Source organism: Armigeres subalbatus, chromosome 2, assembly GCF_024139115.2.
Source record: "Armigeres subalbatus isolate Guangzhou_Male chromosome 2, GZ_Asu_2, whole genome shotgun sequence".
NCBI classification, from domain to species: Eukaryota; Metazoa; Arthropoda; class Insecta; order Diptera; family Culicidae; genus Armigeres; species Armigeres subalbatus.
Window position 1 is genome coordinate 449,955,916 of NC_085140.1, and position 22,227 is coordinate 449,978,142.

General features: G+C 41.4%; 1 protein-coding gene and 1 long non-coding RNA gene across 4 annotated transcripts in view; one reads left to right on the forward strand and one right to left on the reverse strand.

The window, feature by feature from the left end:
- LOC134213731 (klarsicht protein) overlaps positions 1–22,227 on the forward strand; it is a 780,975-nt gene that overhangs the window by 197,904 nt on the left and 560,844 nt on the right. The window lies entirely within an intron of this gene.
- Positions 6,350–7,941, reverse strand: LOC134218185 (uncharacterized). The gene is made up of 3 exons (XR_009981275.1): positions 7,442–7,941; positions 6,552–6,658; positions 6,350–6,485 (listed from the first exon to the last, which is right to left on the reverse strand). It is a non-coding gene; the product is annotated as an uncharacterized LOC134218185 (long non-coding RNA).

Below are 22,227 nucleotides of genomic sequence, written 5' to 3' on the forward strand. Positions count from 1 at the left end.
TCCGGGAATTCCTCCGGAAGTTCCTCCGGGAATTCCTCCGGAAGTTCCTCCGGGAATTCCTCCGGAAGTTCCTCCGGGAATTCCTCCGGAAGTTCCTCCGGGAATTCCTCCGGAAGTTTTTCCGGAAGTTCCTTCGGAAGTTCCTCCGGAAGTTCCTCCGGGAATTCCTCCGGAAGTTAATGCGGGAATTCCTCCGGAAGCTCCTCCGGGAATTTCTCCGGAAGTTCCTCCGGGAATTCCTCTGGAAGTTCCTCCGGGAATTCATCCGGAAGTTCCTCCGGGAGTTCCTCTATGGGTACACTTTTTGGTACTTAGCATTGGCCGATTCTCTCGCAACAAGTTGCCATTGCAATTCGGAATTATTGAAAATTTTCTGATATGTTCCCTCCTTGGAAAACAAAATTCAAAATCTAAGAAAATTGTTTTCAGAAATTGCTGCATTGCATTAAAATTATCACGAATATATGTGAATCCATTGGAAATAATGGAAAGGAATTTTCCAATACCTTTTATAATACTTGCAGAAAGGCCTTTACCTCTAGTTGGACTAATCAAGATTTTTATGGGGAAGTTGTCTATCGTTTTCTATTTCGTGACTTGCTGTTTTTTCAGGAGAAGGCTTATTGTAATCATTTTGAACAAATTTCTGAGAGTTAAGACGTTAAGGACTATGGAAAGCACTGCTCTTGTGCAATACTGAACTACACTGAAAGCTTTGAGCTTTCCAACATGTTTTATAGAACACAGCTTTTATTCACAGTATTCGGCCAAATTTGGTTAAAATCGTTCAAGCGTGTTAATAGTAGTTATCGAACTTTCATACTTACATTGGTTTTTGAATATCTAGATACAAATAAATTAAACAGTTTTAAGAAAGGTCAAAAGAAATCAAAATCTTTCAAAAATAACTTGCCAGAAACATGAAGATGAGAGTTCGGAGAACTCAGAATTTCTGAATAATAATAAAGACATTGAATAATAATAAAGACATTGAAGTTTTACGAAGAAAGTCGAAACTTTTCCCAAAACTGTTGGTCACTTATTGTGCTCTTCCTTCACGTTCGATAGTTACTGTTTAGCACTCGATTTTAGAAGTATTTATATAAACAATGATTCACTAAAATGTTGCTGATTTCTGATTTCTTCTTTTTTATTTATAGGTAAGCTTCATTCAACATCTGAAGTCTAATTAGTCCAGGCAGAGTGTGGTGAGTTCAGAAGGACTTTTGTTAACGATTAATCATTGTGGCTTCAAATGAACCGGTGCCAGCGAAAGTGGTACATAAACCATTTTTGTCGATTTTGTGTTTTCTACACCAACGGCTTCTGTTAACAAAGATCTAGTAAGGGAATAATGGAAAAGTGATTTTCGACTACTAAATCTGGAGATAAGAACTTTTTAATTTCTGGTATTTTATAAGACTCATTTATTTGGGCCCCGGAGCTGCTCAAGTACCAGAAGGGCACTGTCTTAAATCCCAAGCCACTGGTCTAGTCACGTTAGCTTAGCGGGGCGGGCGCAGAAGGCCTCTTTTAGCTCCGGGTCTCAGGGCGAGCTGGCGTAAAGAAGCTTTCGGAGCGTGAGAACCCTATCGAACGAGAATAGTTTGTAATTACCTCTTTTTTTATTCAAAATCGATGGTTGACAGGGTGGTCGTCAGTTACTGCTTGGTGAATGCGGCCGATGGTGCCGATGGTACCGTTGAAACGTGGATGACGATGAAGGCTGTTGATTGCGGCCGACGAAGGCAACAACCGATGGCAACTGTTGATGGCGTCTGGCAAATGCGGCTTGAGAGTGGCTGGCCAGTACCTCCGGCGATGGTAACAGCGGACCAAGTGCGGCTCACGTATGCCGCGGACGAGGGTGGCTGGCGATAGTGACCTTCGAGTGTGGTCCCACCGGGGATTGGTACTAGGCAATGTCAATCAAGTGTGGCCTGCGGTGGCGGCTCGAGAAAGCTCGATGAATGCAGCTCGATTGTCACGGCGAGTTCGGCTGACGAATGCCGCGGAAGAGAGTGGTTGGCGATAATATCCGGATAATGTGGATGTGATTTGGCTTGCGAAGGCGGCTGACGAAAGCGTGCGGCGAGTGCGGCTCTACAGATGGTGGCCGGCAACAATTCAGGCCGGCGGTTGCCGTGCGGAAGGCCACGAACGATCACGAATGCGACTTGATTGCCGCGGCGAGTTCAGGCGACAAATGCCGCGGACGAGAGGAACTGGCGATAATGCACGGCAAAGGTGGATGCGGTTTGGCTTTCAACGGCCACGGACCAGGACTGCCGACGAAGACATGCGGCGTGTGCTCTGCAACAGGTGATGGCGGCGATGGCGGCCCAAAAAGCCAAGGGCGATGACAAATGCGGCTCGATTGCAGCGAAGAGTGCGGCCGACACCAGTACCGCTTGATAAGCGGCCGTTGATAACGACCGGTCAATGTGGATGCGGGTTAGCTGGCCAATGTCGCGAACGCAGGCGGTCGACAATGGCGAGCGGCGAGTGCGGCTCAACAAATCCTAACACACGTGATTTGATCGTCTAAAAACTCCAAAAATGGGTCTCGCCTCTAACACAGTCAGTCACCAACTGCCTTCTCTTCTCGAACTCTTATTGAGCCCCCTTTTCACCTTTCGGCTTCAAACGCACGTACTGCATTTCCGATACTCTCTCCAATACCACCCATCGAAGATGAGTGTCCGTCCGACACTGCGTTTCTGATGTCGACCACCCCATTCAAACTGACCGTTTATCTAACTATGCTACTATAATGATGACTAAACTAAATTTCTCACGCTCAATATTAAAGGAACAATAGCCAATGTTACGTGAAGTGGTACATGTACAGTTTTACAACTAAATTCAGCCTATTTAAAAGAAAATATTTCCGCAACAGATTTTAACCCTATTTTGAGTTGCAAGATGATTTACTGCCGTTTAAAATAATTTTATAAATGTACATGTACCACTTTTACTGGCAACGAATTTAGGTTTCTGTTGCTTTTTGTTCCCATCAATAGTGGTACATTTGCATTTTGTTCGAACAAACTAGAAATTTGTCTTGAAACTTCGCATATTTCTCAATACAACCTTCAAGCACATCAGTCATAACACGTTGATACAGTTGAGATGCAGAAAATTGCCAGTTTGAATTTTATTTTTGAAGTTTATGGAAAAATGAGTATCCTGTAAAATTTATTCAATGTAACATGTAACTTTCGCTGGCACCGGTTCAAATGTCCTAATCGAAAAAAGAGTGCTATTTTGCATAGACTAGAGCTTGCTACAAATGCAAACGATTGGCATCGGAAGTCCTCTGCTTGAATTATAAATGTGGCACTATGTTGAGAGTCGGTTACAGGCTGATTATTGTAGAAAATAAGCTTGCAGAAATCTCTTGTTAAACAACATTGTGATATAACACTAACAGTAATTTAACCAATTCAGCACAAAGCACTTCCACAGTTTCTCATCGGTAATAGTAATGTTTAAGGCTAATCTTGGCCCCTAATGATGATACAACTCGAATAAGATGCGATCCAAAATCGCTTGTTCTCAAAATTACTCATAAACAAGCCAATCCCAGTGGATCGCCTCCACCACATATGTACTGGTATAAATCTGATAATTTAAATGTCCGTTTCGCACAATTACTCAATTACTCCCGCATCAGCGAGATTATTCAATTTTCCTCCGCACAATTTGTGCTCGTTGGGCTTTTGGGAAAATTGTAATTATTATCCGCTCGCAGTGGTTGTTGCAGTGAGTAACTAACGGACGATGATGACATAAGTCGCACTAAACTCACAAAACGGCAGGCAGCCATCCAACCAGTCAATCCATCCGTCCCGAAGGGGCCCAATGCGGTGGTGGTGGCGGTCATTATTAAATTTTTCTAAATGCTAACCAACGAAAATTTCCGTCAGCAGCATTCCGCCCTGTGACCGGCTTTCTCAACCCTTTGCTGCAGCTCAAACATGACATATAATCTGACTCGCGGTGATATCCGCTGGCAGCCCACCGTCAGTCAGTGGCCGAAAAGTGTTACTTTTCCTGTACAACAAATGTCTGAATAATAATAACAATCTTCGACTCCGAAGAGGATGCAGCCATTTCTGAGAAAGTGTGGCGTTATCGTCAGGGCTGCTGCAGCTGTGTTAATGCAGCCAAGAATTGTGCAATCAATTCGATTCTTCATGTTGTGCGTTTTAAACTCCTCGCTAAATAGCATTGTGGATGGGTTAAACCACCGCCATGTAACTTCCTTCGCACGGTGCGAGGGATGTAACTTCCTTTCGTAGCTGGATATATAGACTCCGATTTTGGCGATGTGTTTACGATTGAGTTATTATTAGCATATTCGAGTTAATGTGATTTATTTTATTTGGAGACTAAGCTTGAATTGGATGCATCGTCATTATGGTCGCGCGACAAGATAATACGCCCTTTGTCAATAGGCGGGTTTGGTAATCATTTGGGATAATCGATATTATATGTTTATTACAAGAATTATTTAAATGCGAACCCTAATGTTGACGCTTCTCTTCGATTCGTGCTTCGATTGCACTATAGTCCAGGATACAGATTAACGCGGAAAGATGCATTTTACGCCAAAACTGTATTTTTTTAGAAAAAAACTGTTCGAAATAGTAAGGCCATCATTATGGTGCAACCAAAAACTTTTAAAATATTCGGGGGAAATTGATCCCTCTCCAAAAACTTGCTTTGATAAAATTAGAAATGTGCCCTCAGATTTTTTTTAAAATATTTTCCTTCAAAATACGCGGAATTTTCGAATTGCTGTGCGTTTACCTGAACGATTTTTGTTATTGAATTCGACAGCACATGCAGTTTTAAATTTTGTGGAGACTTGATCCCCTTTCTATGATACCCGAGCAGAAAAAAATAACTTATGAATAACTTGACGAGGTATTAATTTTAAATACCACAATACCCCGATAAGTTATTCATAAGGTTGGAATAAGAGTTAAAATAACAAAAAATAATAACTAAAATTTATATGAATAACACCTGAGCAATAACAACTGGTATTATTTTGATAATGAATGAATAACTCAAAGTATAAAATTGTACAGAGGACTGAGTTAGTTATTGAAATGGTATTCAAGAACAAACAAATAACACCACATGATATTGGAATTCAATGAAAAAGGATAACTAAGCTTGTTATTGAATTGTTATTGAATAACAAGTTAATACTAAGATTTGTTCTTCTTGTAAATTTTTATTATTTCTATTATATTAATTACACTTAAGCTGGAATTACAATTTCAAAATACGACACTATGAATGCTTCAAAAACCTACTGCATCATTCTTTGATTTTTTAAAACAGTTGATTATTGAGATTAAATTAAAATTAAAAATTAAATTAAAATTAAATTAAAATTAAATTAAAATTAAATTAAAATTAAATTAAAATTAAATTAAAATTAAATTAAAATTAAATTAAAATTAAATTAAAATTAAATTAAAATTAAATTAAAATTAAATTAAAATTAAATTAAAATTAAATTAAAATTAAATTAAAATTAAATTAAAATTAAATTAAATTAAATTAAAATTAAATTAAAATTAAATTAAAAATTAAATTAAAATTAAATTAAAATTAAATTAAAATTAAATTAAAATTAAATTAAAATTAAATTAAAATTAAATTAAAATTAAATTAAAATTAAATTAAAATTAAATTAAAATTAAATTAAAATTAAATTAAAATTAAATTAAAATTAAATTAAAATTAAATTAAAATTAAATTAAAATTAAATTAAAATTAAATTAAAATTAAATTAAAATTAAATTAAAATTAAATTAAAAATTAAATTAAAATTAAATTAAAATTAAATTAAAATTAAATTAAAATTAAATTAAAAATTAAATTAAAATTAAATTAAAATTAAATTAAAATTAAATTAAAATTAAATTAAAATTAAATTAAAATTAAATTAAAATTAAATTAAAATTAAATTAAAATTAAATTAAAATTAAATTAAAATTAAATTAAAATTAAATTAAAATTAAATTAAAATTAAATTAAAATCAAATTAAAATTAAATTAAAATTAAATTAAAATTAAATTAAAATTAAATTAAAATTAAATTAAAATTAAATTAAAATTAAATTAAAATTAAATTAAAATTAAATTAAAATTAAATTAAAATTAAATTAAAATTAAATTAAAATTAAATTAAAATAAATTAAAATTAAATTAAAATAAATTAAAATTAAATTAAAATTAAATTAAAATTAAATTAAAATTAAATTAAAATTAAATTAAAATTAAATTAAAATTAAATTAAAATTAAATTAAAATTAAATTAAAATTAAATTAAAATTAAATTAAAATTAAATTTTGTTTGATGGGTGGGTCGACACTGTAGTCTTGTAAATCAGGATTCCGATTTTAAAATTTATTTTAGGTGGGTTTCTACGATGGTCATTCAATGTGCGGAGTGTTGTTTTCTGAAAATAATAAACATAATAAATCATAATAGAATTAAACTTTATTTCCACAACAGTAATACATACCTTATGCAAGACCTTCCCGGCATGATGTATGTAATCGAAATGGTTAGATTGTCCATCGGTTACCCTAGGGTTGATGAATTATGAGCTCCCGTGTGTGGTTTAGTTCACTAAAAAATATAATAGAAATGTAGTGAATCTAATTAATTGGAGTATTCGACCATTTTGGCAGTACCCCTATTCCCATCCGCAACGTTTATTACTCAGGTATTTGAACCGAATTACTCGATACACGGTTAGCATCTGTAGATTCCTATGATATACAAAAAGTTTGAAACGCAGACGAGTTATCGAGTTGCGGACGGTAATAGGAGGTGCTACCAAGTGGTCTTTTCACAATAGCTACGTAAACTAATTTTGGATAATTATATGAATTCATACGAGATCATCGTGCCAGAATAAAAATGCAAAAATCATAAAAATAATTCGAAAAATTAGCAACAACCGACAAACCGGGGGGCCTTAAACCAATCGGTGGAAAACTGGGTTTGTAGACATAAATCCTTTAAAATGTGCTGGGTCAAACCAACAAAAGGAAATCGTAAATCTTACCAACAAGCAGGAGCATACTATTTATGAGTTTAGATTGAACGGAGGGAAACCTGGCAACGTTGTAGGTCGGGGTTCCCACTCCTGAAAATCAAATGGAAAATCAAAAATGGATCACAAAATCACAGGATCTAGCTGATTTCATTCTGTCAAGGAACAAGTCAACCTTAAAAGGAACCTTAAAATCAAAATAACCAACCGGAAACGGAAATTTTGGAAATTAAACTAAGCTACCACCGAAACCTCATCATCCTCTGCCAACTTATTGTTATTGTTATTTATTAATCATACGTTAGCCTGTCAGTTATTAAAACTAATTAAAACCAATTAAAGCAAAAACTCACGTTTTACAAAAATATGACCTGGCCAAACATCCAGTCCAAGTCCAGTAGTTACCACGTTACAATTTGCTTTTGAAAGGCAGGCAAGTGGACCTAAGCTGTAGCTGAATTCACCTAAAAAGATACAAGCACTAATGGGATTAAACAATAAACCTACCTTCCGGCCCTGCCAGCTGCCAACGCCCAATGCCCAAACCGGCTTTCGCCGATGAAGGGCCCCCCAGTTGTACCGGCGTGGCTACACCCGAAGGCGACCAGCGGGATTTTTCGTCGTCTGACGCCGCGCCGACCGGGGGAGCTTGGGCGTTGTCGATTACCGACTAGGTCCAGCCTCTCCCTACAAGGAGGGACAGGACCGGATCAATTGCCGCAATCAGGCTTCCAGTACACAAGCCCTCGAACCGAATTCTGCCAACACACAGGAAAAGTTCCGTCCGACACTCTCCAAATCACCCCACGCGCTGCAGACACGGACCGTGCCTCTTCGTGACGAATCTCCTGCCCCTTCTTCTTCGGGTCCAACATCGCATCCACATTCCATCACATCACTGGTCACAACACAACATATTATCCGGACTGTTTTCACCGAAAACAACGAAATCTCGAGCGAAATTTGTTTTTTATCGAGGTGGCACTTTGCTTCCGACTACGAATAATGTAAACAAACATGTACACGCTCGTCTGGCTTAACCCAAACATGAGTTAATAACTTCCAAATCGAAAAACTGATGGCTTAAGACAAAATTGACATTAATTCGACAGAATAGCCACTTATTCAATATTCAATCTTGTTAGAATAGTAATGGATGCAAATTTGATTTGAAATTCAACCGCTTGGCGGCGCTAGTGTATAAGGAATCACCTGTAAAATTGTATATCTCGAAATCTGTTAGTTTTAGAAATTTACCGCCTTCTACAAAGTTGTTCGAGTGATTCAAACCATTGTGACGGAGACAAGTTTAGTTTGAAATTCGACCGCTTGGTGGCGCTAGTGTATAAGGAATCACCTGTAAAATTGTACATCTCAAAATCTGTTAGATTTAGAAAGTTATCGCCTTCTACAAAGTTGTTCGAATGATTAAGACCATTGTGACGGAGGCAAGTTAAGTTTGAAATTCAACCGCTTGGTGGCGCTAGTGTATAAGGAATCACCTGTAAAATTGTATATCTCGAAACCTGTTAGATTTACAAAGTTACCGCCTTCTACAAAGTTGTTCGAGTGATTCAAACCATTGTGACGGAGACAAGTTTAGTTTGAAATTCAACCGCTTGGTGGCGCTAGAGTACAGTGATTCACCTGTAAGATTGTATATCTCGAAATCTTCTAGATTTAGAAAGCTTGGTGGCGCTAGTGTATAAGGAATCACCTATAAAATTGCATATCTCGAAATCAGTTAGATTTAGATAGTTACCGTCTTCTACAAAGTTGTTCGGGTGGTCAAACCCATTTTGACGGAGACAAGTTTTGTTTGAAATTCAACCGCTTGGTGGCGCTAGTGTACAGTAGCCGTTCGATAACTGCAAAATGTTTACTTTTCAGTTAACGAATGCCGTTCGATAACTGCAACGCATTCTAGACGTCAAACGTTTGTCAATCGACGTCAGATGCAATAAAAGTGCATCTAAATGTGCAGCGCAATGCAGCTGTCATTGAGTTTGACATCAGTTTGAAGTTTAGCGGTCCGATAATTGCAAAACTGTTGCAACTATCGAATTGCAGTTAAAAAGCATTGCAGTTATCGAACGTCTACTGTATAAGGAATCACCTATAAAATTGCATATCTCGAAATCAGTTAGATTTAGATAGTTACCGTCTTCTACAAAGTTGTTCGGGTGGTCAAAACCATTTTGACGGAGACAGTTTGAAAATAGAAAATAATATAAATTTTTGCTTGTCATAAGACGAGTTTGTACCTTCCCATTTAATTCCACCACTTGATTGTACCTTGACAGATACTTATTTCGACCTTACTGTTGAGGTCGAAATACGTATCTGCCAAGGTACAATCAAGGTGGAATTAAATCGGAAAGGTACGAACTCGTTTATGACAAGTGAAGACATCCCACTAAAAGCTCAATATAATTTTCTTAATAAATTTTTGATTTGAGATTCTTGATAGCAAAAAATGAAACATCGTGGCAGTTCACAAAAATTATTAAAACGCTATATAATTTTGAATTATATACATGGTATAGCCCTGTACGCTGCTAATACGGAAAGAGTTAACGGAAAAAATTATGAAATTACCAGAAAATTTGACAGCTGATTCAGTATGGGAGAAATGACATTTGTACCTTGCGGAATAATAGTACGGAATATTTTTCCATATTTCTCCATTTATTTACATAGCAGGCGTTATTCGCGTTATGAAATTTTCCCTACTTGTCGACTCCGTACTGCTCACGGAATTTTAGTGGTGGAATCATTGCTTGACGATTCCTTATCCTATCTATTTGCACAGTCCGTGTCAAAAGCGTACTAGTCTTATACCGTGGAATCAAACAAGCAATTCTGGACAAGGTTTGCTACATACAATTAGTGGCTGTTAAAACAAAGAGAGAAGGCAAAAGAGTTGTTCTGAGAGCAGAGAGAGGATTTTGGGGAATGGTATGATTCACATAATGTAATGACATACTTTAACAAACACTGTGATGGCATGATTATTGGATTTTCGTAAAAAATATTTATGAACAACAAAAACAGCTATTTGTGTGGTATGCATGGTGTTAGGAAGTTTGACATTAGAATAACATCCAAAAAACAGTTTCTGTTATGATAACATATTTTAGTCTTCATATGTACTTGATACTTTCTTACCCAATAGCTAGACAATAACTTATAACGTTATTAGAGCAGAGTTTGTTATTGTTATGTTATTATTTTGTTCTTCGCCTCTGCTCGGGTATCTACGCAATAAATATTTTTTCCTGCCAACCCTTCATCAAATCTGTCAAATCTGTCAAATCTGCAAAAAATTAGAAGCCTATGAACAGATTTATAATGATATGGAAATGCTAATATCATCTTCCAAACTTGGACGTACATGTTCATGATAGCATTAGAGGCGAAAGTATAGAATTGATAGTTCCGTTAGGATACGGCAGGCATGAAGAATGTTTTTATAGAAGTCGATTTGAAAGCGAGCGGACGGCAATATTTGTGGTGGCACATATCACACGACCTTCCTTCTGCCAAGCTCCCGTGTGAAGGGGGAGGGAAGAATATCAGTGTGGAAGCTGATATATCTCCACTGGCCAGTGGAGATATATCAGCTTCCAATATTTGTGATGGCACATATCACACGACCTTCCTTCTGCCAAGCTCCCGTGTGAAGGGGGAGGGAAGAATATCAGTGTGGAAGCTGATATATCTCCACTGGCCAGTGGATATATCTCCACTGGCCAGTCGCCAGTGGCCTAACATTTTAATTGCCCTCCGCTCGCTTTCAAATCGACTTCTATAAAAACATTCTTCATGCCTGCCGTATCCTAACGGAACTATCAATTCTATACTTTCGCCTCTAATGCTATCATGAACATGTACGTCCAAGTTTGGAAGATGATATTAGCATTTCCATATCATTGTAAATCGTTTAACTTCACGTAGAAGTAACACACACGAAATCATTAATTTAGTGTAACAGATTTATATTTTTTCAAATTTTTTCATCAAATTTTTGTATGGGTGTCCCCATATTGAGGCAATAACTTCAAATCCAAATATCCTTAAATTTTGATGGAATGTTGACATTTTCATCAGTACAGATCATTAAGCATATTTATGGCTTTGTGTTGCAAAAAAAACGGAAGCATTTGGTCATTGTTATGAAAAGTTAAATATAAATATTAAATCTTAAGGAAGGTCAAAACATACAAACCGCCCTGCAGAATAAATAAGGTTGACAATCCAAAAAATAACTCACCACATAAAGGACATTTGTCTAGAGCAGCGGTTCTCAACCTGGGGTACATGTACCCCTGAGGGTACCTTCGCCGGGCCCAGGGGATACCTCGGACAGAAATGCATAATGGCGGATCTTAATCAAAAGTTAATGATAAAGTTTTGATATACGTATATTTTTTTTTTAATTTCAAGATTTTGTCTTGTTCATAATATGCAAGACGATCAGTAACTCAAATACTATTGAATCCTTCCCTGCATAACCAATGTAAGGCTCGGAAACCTCTTTTCAAGTGGTTCGGAAGCCTCCTTTCAAGAGGCCCGGAAGACTCCTTTCAAGAGGTCCGGAAGCTTCGTTTCAAGAGGTCCGGAAGCCTGCATTCAAGAGGTCAGGAAGCCTCCTTTCAAGAGACCCGGAAGCCTCCTTTCAGGAGACCCGGAATCTTCCTTTCAAGAGACCCGGAAACCTCCTTTCAAGAGGCCCGGAAGCCTCCTTTCAAGAGACCCGGAAGCCTCCTTTCAAGAGACCCGGAAGCCTCCTCTCAAGAGGCTCGGAAGCCTCCTTTCAAGAGGCTCGGAAGCCTCCTTCCAAGAGACCCGAAAGCCTCCTTTCAGTAGACCCGGAAGCTTCCTTTCAAGATACCCGGAAACCTCCTTTTAAGAGGCCCGGAAGCCTCCTTTCAAGAGGCCCGGAAGCTTCCTTTCAAGAGGCCCGGAAGCCTCCTTTCAAGAGGCCCGGAAGCCCCCTTTCAAGAGGCCCGGAAGCCTCCTCCCAAGGGCCCGGAAGCCTCCTTTCAAGAGGCCCGGAAGCCTCCTTTCAAGAGGCCCGGAAGGCTCCTTTCAAGAGGCCCGGAAGCTTCCTTTCAAGAGGCCCGGAAGCCTCCTTTCAAGAGGCCCGGAAGCCTCCTTTCAAGAGGCCCGGAAGCCTCCTTTCAAAAGGCCTGGAAGCCTAATTTCAAGAGGCCCGAAAGCTTCCTTTCAAGAGACCCGGAAGCCTTCTTTAAAGAGGCCTGGAAGCCTCCTTTCAAGAGGCCCGGAAGCCTCCTTTCAAGAGGACCGGAAGCTTCCTTTCAAGAGGCTCGGGAGCTTCCTTTCAAGAGGCTCGGAAGCCTCCTTTCAAGAGGTTCGGAAGTTTCCTTTCAAGAGGGGAAGCCTCCTTTAAGGAGACCCGGAAGCCTCCTTTCAAGAGGCCCGGAAGCCTTCTTTCAAGAGGCCCGGAAGCCTCCTTTCAAGAGGCCCGGAAGCCTCCTTTCAAGAGGCCCGGAAGCCTCTTTTCAAGAGGCTCGGGAGCTTCCTTTCAGAAGACCCGGAAGCCTCCTTTCAACAGGCTCGGAAGCCTCCTTTCAAGAGGCTCGGAAGCTTCCTTTCAAGAGGCTCGGAAGCCTCCTTTCAATAGGTCCTGAAGCCTCCATTCAAGAGGCCCGGAAACCTCCTTTCAAGAGGCCCGGAAGCCTCCTTTCAAGAGGCCCAGAAGCCTCCTTTCAAAAGGCCCGAAGCCTCCTTTCAAGAGGCCCGGAAGCCTCCTTTAAAGAGGCCAGAAGCCTCCTTTCAAGAGGCCCGAAGCCTCCTTTCAAGAGGACCGGAAGCTTCCTTTCAGGAGGCTCGGGAGCTTCCTTTAAAGAGGCTCAGAGCCTCCTTTCAAGAGGTTCGGAAGTTTCCTTTCAAGAGGGGAAGCCTCCTTTAAGGAGACCCGGAAGCCTCCTTTCAAGAGGCCCGGAAGCCTTCTTTCAAGAGGCCCGGAAGCCTTCTTTCAAGAGGCCCGGAAGCCTCCTTTCAAGAGGCCCGGAAGCCTCCTTTCAAGAGGCCCGGAAGCCTCCTTTCAAGAGGCCCGGAAGCCTCCTTTCAAGAGGCCCGGAAGCCTCCTTTCAAGAGGCCCGAAGCCTCCTTTCAAGAGGCCCGGAAGCCTCCTTTCAAGAGGCCCGGAAGCCTCCTTTCAAGAGGCCCGGAAGCCTCCTTTCAAGAGGCCCGGAAGCCTCCTTTCAAGAGGCCCGGAAGCCTCCTTTCAAGAGGCCCGAAGCCTCCTTTCAAGAGGCCCGGAAGCCTCCTTTCAAGAGGCCCGGAAGCCTCCTTTCAAGAGGCCCGGAAGCCTCCTTTCAAGAGGCCCGGAAGCCTCCTTTCAAGAGGCCCAGAGCCTCCTTTCAAGAGGCCCGAAGCCTCCCTTTCAAGAGGCCCGGAAGCCTCCTTTCAAGAGGCCCAGAAGCCTCCTTTCAAGAGGCCTGGAAGCCTCCTTTCAAGAGGCCCGGAAGCCTCCTTTCAAGAGGCCTGAAGCCTCCTTTCAAGAGGCCCGGAAGCCTCCTTTCAAGAGGCCCAGAAGCCTCCTTTCAAGAGGCCCTGGAAGCCTCCTTTCAAGAGGCCCGAAGCCTCCTTTCAAGAGGCCCGGAAGCCTCCTTTCAAGAGGCCCGGAAGCCTCCTTTCAAGAGGCCCGGAAGCCTCCCTTGAAGAGGCCCGCAAGCCTGCTTTCAAGAGGCGCCGGAGCCTCCGACCAAGAGGCCCGCATGCCTCCTTTCAAGAGGCTCGGAAGCCTCCTTTCAAGAGGCCCGAAGCCTCCTTTCAAGAGGCCCGGAAGCCTCCTTTCAAGAGGCCCGGAAGCCTCCTTTCAAGAGGCCCGAAGCCTCCTTTCAAGAGGCCCGGAAGCCTCCTTTCAAGGGGCCCGAAGCCCTCCTTCCAAGAGCCCGGAAGCCCCCTTTCAAGAGGCCCGGAAGCCCCCTTTCAAGAGCCCGGAAGCCCTCCTTTCAAGAGCCCCGGAAGCCTCCTTTCAAGAGGCCCGGAAGCCTCCTTTCAAGAGGCCCGGAGGCCTCTTTTCAGAGGCCCGGAAGCGTCCTTTCAAGAAGCCCGGAAGCCTTCTTTCAAGAGGTCCGGAAGCCACCTTTCAAAAGGTCCGGAAGCCTCCTTTCAAGAAACCTGAAAGCCTCCTTTCAAGAGGCCTGGAAGCCTTCTTTCAAGAGGTCCGGAAGCCACCTTTGAAGAGGCTTCCTAGAGCCTCGGAAGCCTCCTTTCAAGAAGCCCGGAATCCTCCTTTCAAGAGGCCCAGGCCTCCTTTCAAGAGGCCCGGAAGCCTCCTTTCAAGAGGCCCTGAAGCCTCCTTTCAAGAGGCCTGAAGCCTCCTTTCAAGAGGCCAGAGCCTCCTTTCAAGAGGCCCGGAAGCCTCCTTTCAAAAGGACCGGAAGCCTCCTTTCAAGAGGCCCGAAAGCCTCCTTTCAAGAGGCCCGAAAGCCTCCTTTCAAGAGGCCCGGAAGCCTCCTTTCAAGAGGCCCGGAAGCCTCCTTTCAAGAGGCCCGGAAGCCTCTTTTCAAGAAGCCCGGAAGCCTCTTTTCAAGCCTCCTTTCAAGAGGCCCGGAAGCCTCCTTTCAAGAGGCCCGGAAGCCTCCTTTCAAGAGGCCCGGAAGCCTTCTTTTCAAGCCTTCTTTCAAGAGGCCCGGAAGCCTCCTTTCAAGAGGCCCGGAAGCCTCCTTTCAAGAGGCCCGGAAGCCTCCTTTCAAGAGGCCCGGAAGCCTCCTTTCAAGAGGCCCGGAAGCCTCCTTTCAAGAGGCCCGGAAGCCTCCTTTCAAGAGGCCCGGAAGCCTCCTTTCAAGAGGCCCGGAAGCCTCCTTTCAAGAGGCCCGGAAGCCTCCTTTCAAGAGGCCCGGAAGCCTCCTTTCAAGAGGCCCGGAAGCCTCCTTTCAAGAGGCCCGGAAGTCTCCTTTCAGGAGACCCGGAAGCCTCCTTTCAGGATACCCGGAAACCTCCTTTCAAGAGGCCCGGAAGCCTCTTTTAAAGACGCCCGGAAGCCTCCTTTCAAGAGGCCCGGAAGCCTCCTTCAAAGACGCCTGGAAGCCTCCTTTTAAGAGGCCCGGAAGCCTCCTTCAAGATGCCCGGAAGCCTCCTTTCAAGAGGCCCGGAAGCTTCTCTTCAAGTAGCTCGGAATTCATCTTTCTAGAGGCTTGGAAGCCAACATTCAAGAGGCACAGAGGCATCCTTCCAAGATGCTTAGAAGCCTTGTTTTAGGTGGCTAGAAAGCCGTCTTCCAGGAGGCTCGGAAGCTTCTCACCAAGAGTTTGATATAATGAAAATTTCAGCTAACTTTATGGAGAGTCATATATCCTGTTAATTTTTAGTTCCATTTTTCATAGTTCTTATGAGTTACACTAATTTTCATTTACAGCAAAAAAATAGGGGGTACCTCAATTGATGCAAAGGATCAAAGGGATACCTCTAAAGGAAATGGTTGAGAACCGCTGGTCTAGAGTATCTATACTAAAAACTACGCTAGAACAAAACTACTTTAGTTCTCGATTAAACAGGGGGTGATCAAGTCTCCCGGGTATCAAGTCTCCCCTCGTTCCCCTATGTGGAAGATGCTGATTTGAAAAATGTATCGGAGATACTTCGCGTACCTGAAGGAATAAAATAGACCCCATTTCGCGGTCCTTAGCCTCTTACCTAGCAACTCCTATCTCTACCTCCTCGTGGCGCTGGCCGGGGTACGAGCAACCTTAGGGAAGATCAGGAAGGGATGGTTTGCTCCTCTCCGGAGGTGTAAATCTGATCGAGCTGTGTACATCATGCTGCATCGTGTCGGCATCGAGAAGACAGCCCCTTCAACGCGATGTAGGGTAGCGCAACCCTGGTAAGCCGAAGATTCTACAGTTTGATTCAACGGCAACGAATAAAGTACAACGATTGGAAAGTCGGATCTAGGAACGTGCAAACTTTGAATGAACCCGCACGTGTTGTAGCTCGTAAGCTGCAGATTGTCGGCTTGAGTGTGGCAGCAATCCAGGAAATACGGTGGCCCAGAACTGGAGAACGTGAATTCTGGGCTGTGGATCCCATAGCGAACACTTCATTCAAGTACCACATCTACTTTAGCGGCGATGACACAGCAGAACGAGGAGTTGGCTTCATGGTGATCGGGAAGCAGATGAAGCGTGTTATATATTGGAAGACGATAAGCGACTACATTTTCGTTTTGAGAATGAAGTGATAGTGTGATTACTGGAGCGCAGGAGAACATGGATAGAAACAATATGCGGAGGTTTTACGCAACAATCACTCAGGAAAATCGACACATAGGGTAAATCACTACTTGGGTTCCCGGCTCACTGCACAGAAAACTAATGATTTAAACTGTTTGGAAGTCGTAGGTTTATGGTTGATAGTTTTTAAAAAGTCTCCCATTTATTTTTCACAATACTCAATATTTTTCTATCACTTGTTTTACTCCTAATTGATTCAATTGTAGAAAATAAAAATGTAGAATTCAAAATTTCACTCTCAGATGCCACACCACTGAGCCGGAGTGATTCTTTCCACTTTTACAAAACGGTATTATCGAATAAACACCTACCTGAAAATCGTCACAGTGCTCGATACAACCATTGGATGAAGCTGTTAATCACCACACCATAATTCTAAACACCCGCACTTCAATTGTTCTTATTTGTTCGTTTCACCTGAACTTATTTAAACATACTAGAATACATTTTAAAATGTATTTACAAACCGAACAAAAATTCACCTCGGCCCAAGAACTTCTATCCTTCACCGTTAATAGGAAAATTGTCTAATATGTTGACGTTATCATGTTATTTATAGTTCTCTCGATTTTAAAAGGTGAAATAAATATTGTTTTAAAGTATTTGGAAGAAATTTGGATGAGTTTATATATCTTCTCAACCAAATAAAAATGATTATGAATAATACCATCTGGCATCTTGTTGTCGTGGAACGTGCATATTTTTGTTTACATCGCATTTTCTACCGTCCCGAGAGAAAATGAGAGTAAAATGTTGAGAGATTGAGTGAAATTTTGCTTAGGCCGGGAACTAGTTTTTTGTATGCCGGATTGGGAATCGCTATGACTGAAATGAGTGCTGCACCTCGTTAATTTAAATCAAATAAAAGCTTCTTTGAAAGATATTTAGCACGAATAGCTATTTTTTAAGCAGAAGTGAACCCCAATGCAGTATTATACATCCTACAAATTTCAGAAAAGTTGCTTCCTGTCATTAATATCAATTAAATAATGCAGTCGTACGCATGTTGGGCCGAGAATGGGGTAAGAAACCCTACTTTATGGCAAAAATCCATGTATTTTGAAATATGCATATCATGTGTCGGCACATACTTATTTGCATACAAATTCACTCATGGATAGTATGTGTGGACACTCATGCAATGAATATGTGTCGAAACTATGAAATCCATTTCGCTACCTCCATTGCAAAAATCCATGTGTGAACTCATGAATATAATGCGGAGTTTTTTGTGAGTGAATGGCGCGCGGCATAAGACTACGCCAGTGCCCGCCATGTGCAATGACCGAGAGGGGAATTTGCTGACAGACAAAATTATGGTGGCAGCCAGGTGGAAGGAGCACTTCGAAGATTTGTTGAACGGTAAAAATGAAGGTGTATTAAGAAGCAGGATGGACATAGTCGGCGACGGTCAGGATGTGGAACCACCAACACTGGACGAGGTTAGAAAGGCTCTAAACACGGAAGTGAGCTGCTGTATCAATCAATCCTCCACATTATCCAGAAAATATGGGAGAATGAAGAACTGCCTGGCGATTGTTTTTTTTTACCAGTTTGTTTAACTAAAAACTCATTTGTCTAACTAAAAACTCTACGGGGCCGAGTGCAAATCGAATAACATTGAAAAATGTAATTATTTTAGTTAATACAATGTTTTTATAGCACATTTTTTCTTCGGGCAAGGGACTGAGCTAGAACTTGAACATGACCTTGAAGCAGCAAATTGAGCCCGCCGCTGACTCGCCTGTGGTATTATCGCCTCCTGGATAGCTTTTGCCACGTCTTCCAATGTTACCGTATCCTGTTGCCGTCGCAAATTTTTCACATGATCGTTGGTATCCTCTAAAATTGATAGTTGCTCCGGATTTCTATTGGTTCCCTTTTGCACTTCAATAAATTCATCGTCCGAAGTTTCTACCGATTCGTTCGTCTCTGGTACAACTTGCTTCCCAGCGGCGATCTTACCGGTTTGTCACTACTAATCTTTGTCTTTGCTACTCGCTGTGGACAGAAGTCAGACAGAAGTTTTGCAACTGTCATGTGCACTCCGCGCACTACTGTGTACATATAGCTGAGACCTAGCTCTACCGCAAACTTTTCCCGAATCACACGATCCACTTTCCCGTATTTGCAAAGCGCCTGCATTAAACCGTCATCCTCTAGCTCTGGCGGTCGCAAATACTCACATATTGCACATTGATACCAGCAACTGCCATCCGTACTTCTACCGATTTTCCGCTTGAATAAATAAATTTTCGTGGAACCGCGTTTTTTCGCAGTGCTTCCTTCATAGCATCCAAAGTGACAAACTTGATGAATAGCGAGCGATCGTGTGCTATTTTATATGCTGTGTCCATAAGCATCACATCTACATTGAGCTGCTTAATAAAGCTGGAAATTTCCTCCCACGACGGCCTAGGACTACCTGGCGGGAATTGGAATTGAACGGTGTTCACACAAATTTCACTCATTGCACTAATGATATGATGCTATTTGTGCGAACAGAATACACTAACGATGAGCAAGAAAAAGTGATCGACCAAGAAACAATGCGCAACGAACGTCAGTTTCACGTCGTGCCTTGGGCACTCTCCATAGGCTTTATCAAGACATTCATAAAACGTGTCCTTCACGTCGTCGGATTTATCGTTTGTATCGGGGCGTAAACGTTGATTAGGCTGTAATTGAAGAATTTGTCCCGTATCCTCAACACACAGATTCGTTCGCTAAAGGATTTCCACCGCATCACTCGCTTCATCTGCTTGCCCATCACTACGAAACCAACCCAACCTTCTGCAGTTCACGAGCCAGAAGGCTTTCTCGTCCAGGTTCATTTAGGGTCCTGACATTACATGTACCGAGTTTCCAATCATAGTCCTTATTTCGTTGCCGGGTCGGTTGCCAAAAATAACGTTCTCTTTTCCTTCTATCTCAATTTTTGTGGTATTTAAGAGGCTTTAGTAAGCTAGCTTACCGGGGTCGCGTTACCTACATCGCGCTCGTGGGCTGCCCCTTTAGGTCTAGCTGACGCGATGCAGCATTTCGTTATTCAGCCGCTGGGTACCAGGGAGACGCTGTTTGAGCCGCACCTCCTGGTGAACAGACGCTCGAAGCGTACCTTCTCACTCTAGCTGATGTCAGGAGGACAACAGTGCCCAGGCTGTACAACCAGCTAAGTACACAACCCTTAGCTGGCGGTCTTTTGTCATCGGACGACTCGCAGAAGCGTGAGATAGGAACTTGTGGGGACCAGAGCTCTGTTGGGCGCTCCTCCTTGATGACAACCTACCATTTTGCAGCCCTTAGTGCGAATGTCGGAACAAAGAATAGCGAAAACAATATTCAACGGAGAACCAGATATGGGCAGGCGACTTCGTGGAAGGCCACGAACACGCTATGGCTACACGCCGTGGAATCGGACCTGGGGACCCTGAACGTTCGGGGAAACTGGAGGAAGACCGACGATTATGGAGCTCTGCAATACGCCAGGCATGGGTGTATCGACGTTGTAGCCAACCAGGTATCCAGGTAGGTCTCGGAGGTAACCACTTTCCTTTGATAAGACTCGAGCCCATGACCCTCAGTACGCTAGACTGGTGCTCTTAACCAATCAAGGCTTTCGCAACTTAGCGGCTACTGAATGAGCCCGAATGATTTCTTAATCGGACGCATGCGACACAACGCATGAGAAGATGCTTCACATTTTTCTTGGGTGGATTTCTCCAGATATCTTTGGGAGAATTTCTTCAGAAATTTGTGGAGCGATTTTTTCGGAATTCTTCGCAAGGAAGATTTCTTCATAATTGTTTGAGAGGATTTTTTAAAATATTTTTTTAGATGATTTCTTAAGAAGTTTTGGGAGGATTTCTTCAGAATTTTTGGGAGGATTGCTCCAAATTTTTTTTTTGATGTTTTTCTTAAGAATTCTTTGGAAAAGAATTTCTTCAGAAATTTGGAGAGAATTGCTTTATAATTTTTGGGAAGATTTCTTTAGAATTCTGATGAACTACCGATGACGATTGTTTTGCTGAATTACTTTTATTTCCTATATAAAAACGCTCCAATTTTATATTTGTTTGGCTTTATTTTATATCATTTTCCGATACATTTTGATCGATGGCGCGACAACCATATTATTCCAGTCTGTTGTTTCTTGTATTTCTGCTATTTTCTCTACTATAAAGTTTTTAACCATTTGCTTCAATAATGTTGCACCATGCAACTCAGCAAATCCTTGCAGTTCAAACACGTTTTCCACTGTTATTGTTTCGCAGAGAGCCCTCTCACATCTTGTCTTCAATCTGTACATATCGTACTTATCCGCTGCCTTGAAGAGATGGCAGGCCAGCATTTGCAAATTAGGCGTCAGATCTGAGTAGATATAGTTGATCAATTCCTCAATAACATCGTACTCAAAATCCTTTATCTCTATTTGATTCTGACGGCCTTCCAGCATGTCTGAAGTAAACATGGCATCGAAAACTGGGCTGTGGCAGGCCAACATGAATTTGTGAGCTCGAATTTGTTTCTCACCGACCATAATGGTGATATCTGTGTATTTGTTTTCTTTTTGCATACTTAGTTGTTTTTCCAGTTGAATTGAATGATCGTTCTCAGGGGTAAGTTTTTTCAACTCACACCATATCTGACCATTATTATATCTGTTCCACCAATCACTTGGAAATTTCCAAGAATCACTCCATACAAATTTATTTTTAATTGTGAATGTATGTTTAATCCCGCCCAAATATTTTTTTTTCCGCCTTCTCCAGTGGTGGCAAAAGTAATTATTAATGGATTTTGATGAGTACAGTTACTTGTTTCTATACCAAGAACATATTTTGAATCATGGTACGCAATGTGCAAATTAAAGACGCTCCCTAAACTGGAGAACCTTATTTCTTCGCTGTAGTTGTAGTATGGCTTATTCATACGCCACAATACTCTACAATGTGTGCTCGACTCCTGTTCTGTGGTGCAGCTCATCGTGTTGTCAGCCATCCAAAACAATCAATCGTACCAAGATCAGATATACCACAAGAAAATTCTGATAGGTTTCTGTGATGACTGGAGAATAGATTGATTGATTACTAATCACTGTTGATATTATCCTGAAAATGAACACATTATTGCGTTTTTTTACTTTTTCAAACGAATCTTTACTGACTTACCAAAAATAGAAAACGTAAAAGTTTTTTCTTTTCAATTGAATTGTATGGATGGCTCAAGTGGTCGTCGCAAACTGAGTTGACTAATGCACCTCTTTATTTCCAGTACTCGTTTGGAGCACGTACGAACATCATCTTGTGACCATGCCATCCAGAATATTGACAATAATTTTCTGTATGTAGAACCTTTCGGTTGTTTTCTGAATAACTTTGAATACAATAGTGACATACGAAACATGCAGACACAAGCAACGATAACATTTTCTTTTCTTCAATAAATTATCATCAAACTCACATACAATCTTTCCATAAAAAAAGTTTTTTTTATATTTCTTCAATATTTTGTCATTAGATTCACACGATCAATCAAACGAGCTCGGTGGTCTAGTGGCTACCGCTTCTGCCTTATAAGCAGGAGGTCGTGGGTTCAATTCCAGGCTCGTCCCTTTCCTACTTTGTATTTCTATCTTAGTTCTTTCTGTGTTTCACGTTCTACCAAAACGATTCCTACTGTTATAACCTTCCACACAATCCCAAAACCTCCCGTGGCACCTATGAGAGGTCGTAGAGTTCTCTGCATCTTTCTTAAGTAGGTGTCTAACAAACCATCCTTCCTTCCTCAGCATTCGCAAGGACGTGGCCAGGGACAGATCTCGACTATTGGAGAGTGCAATGCTTCCATCTAAGAGATAGTGATTAGTCCCA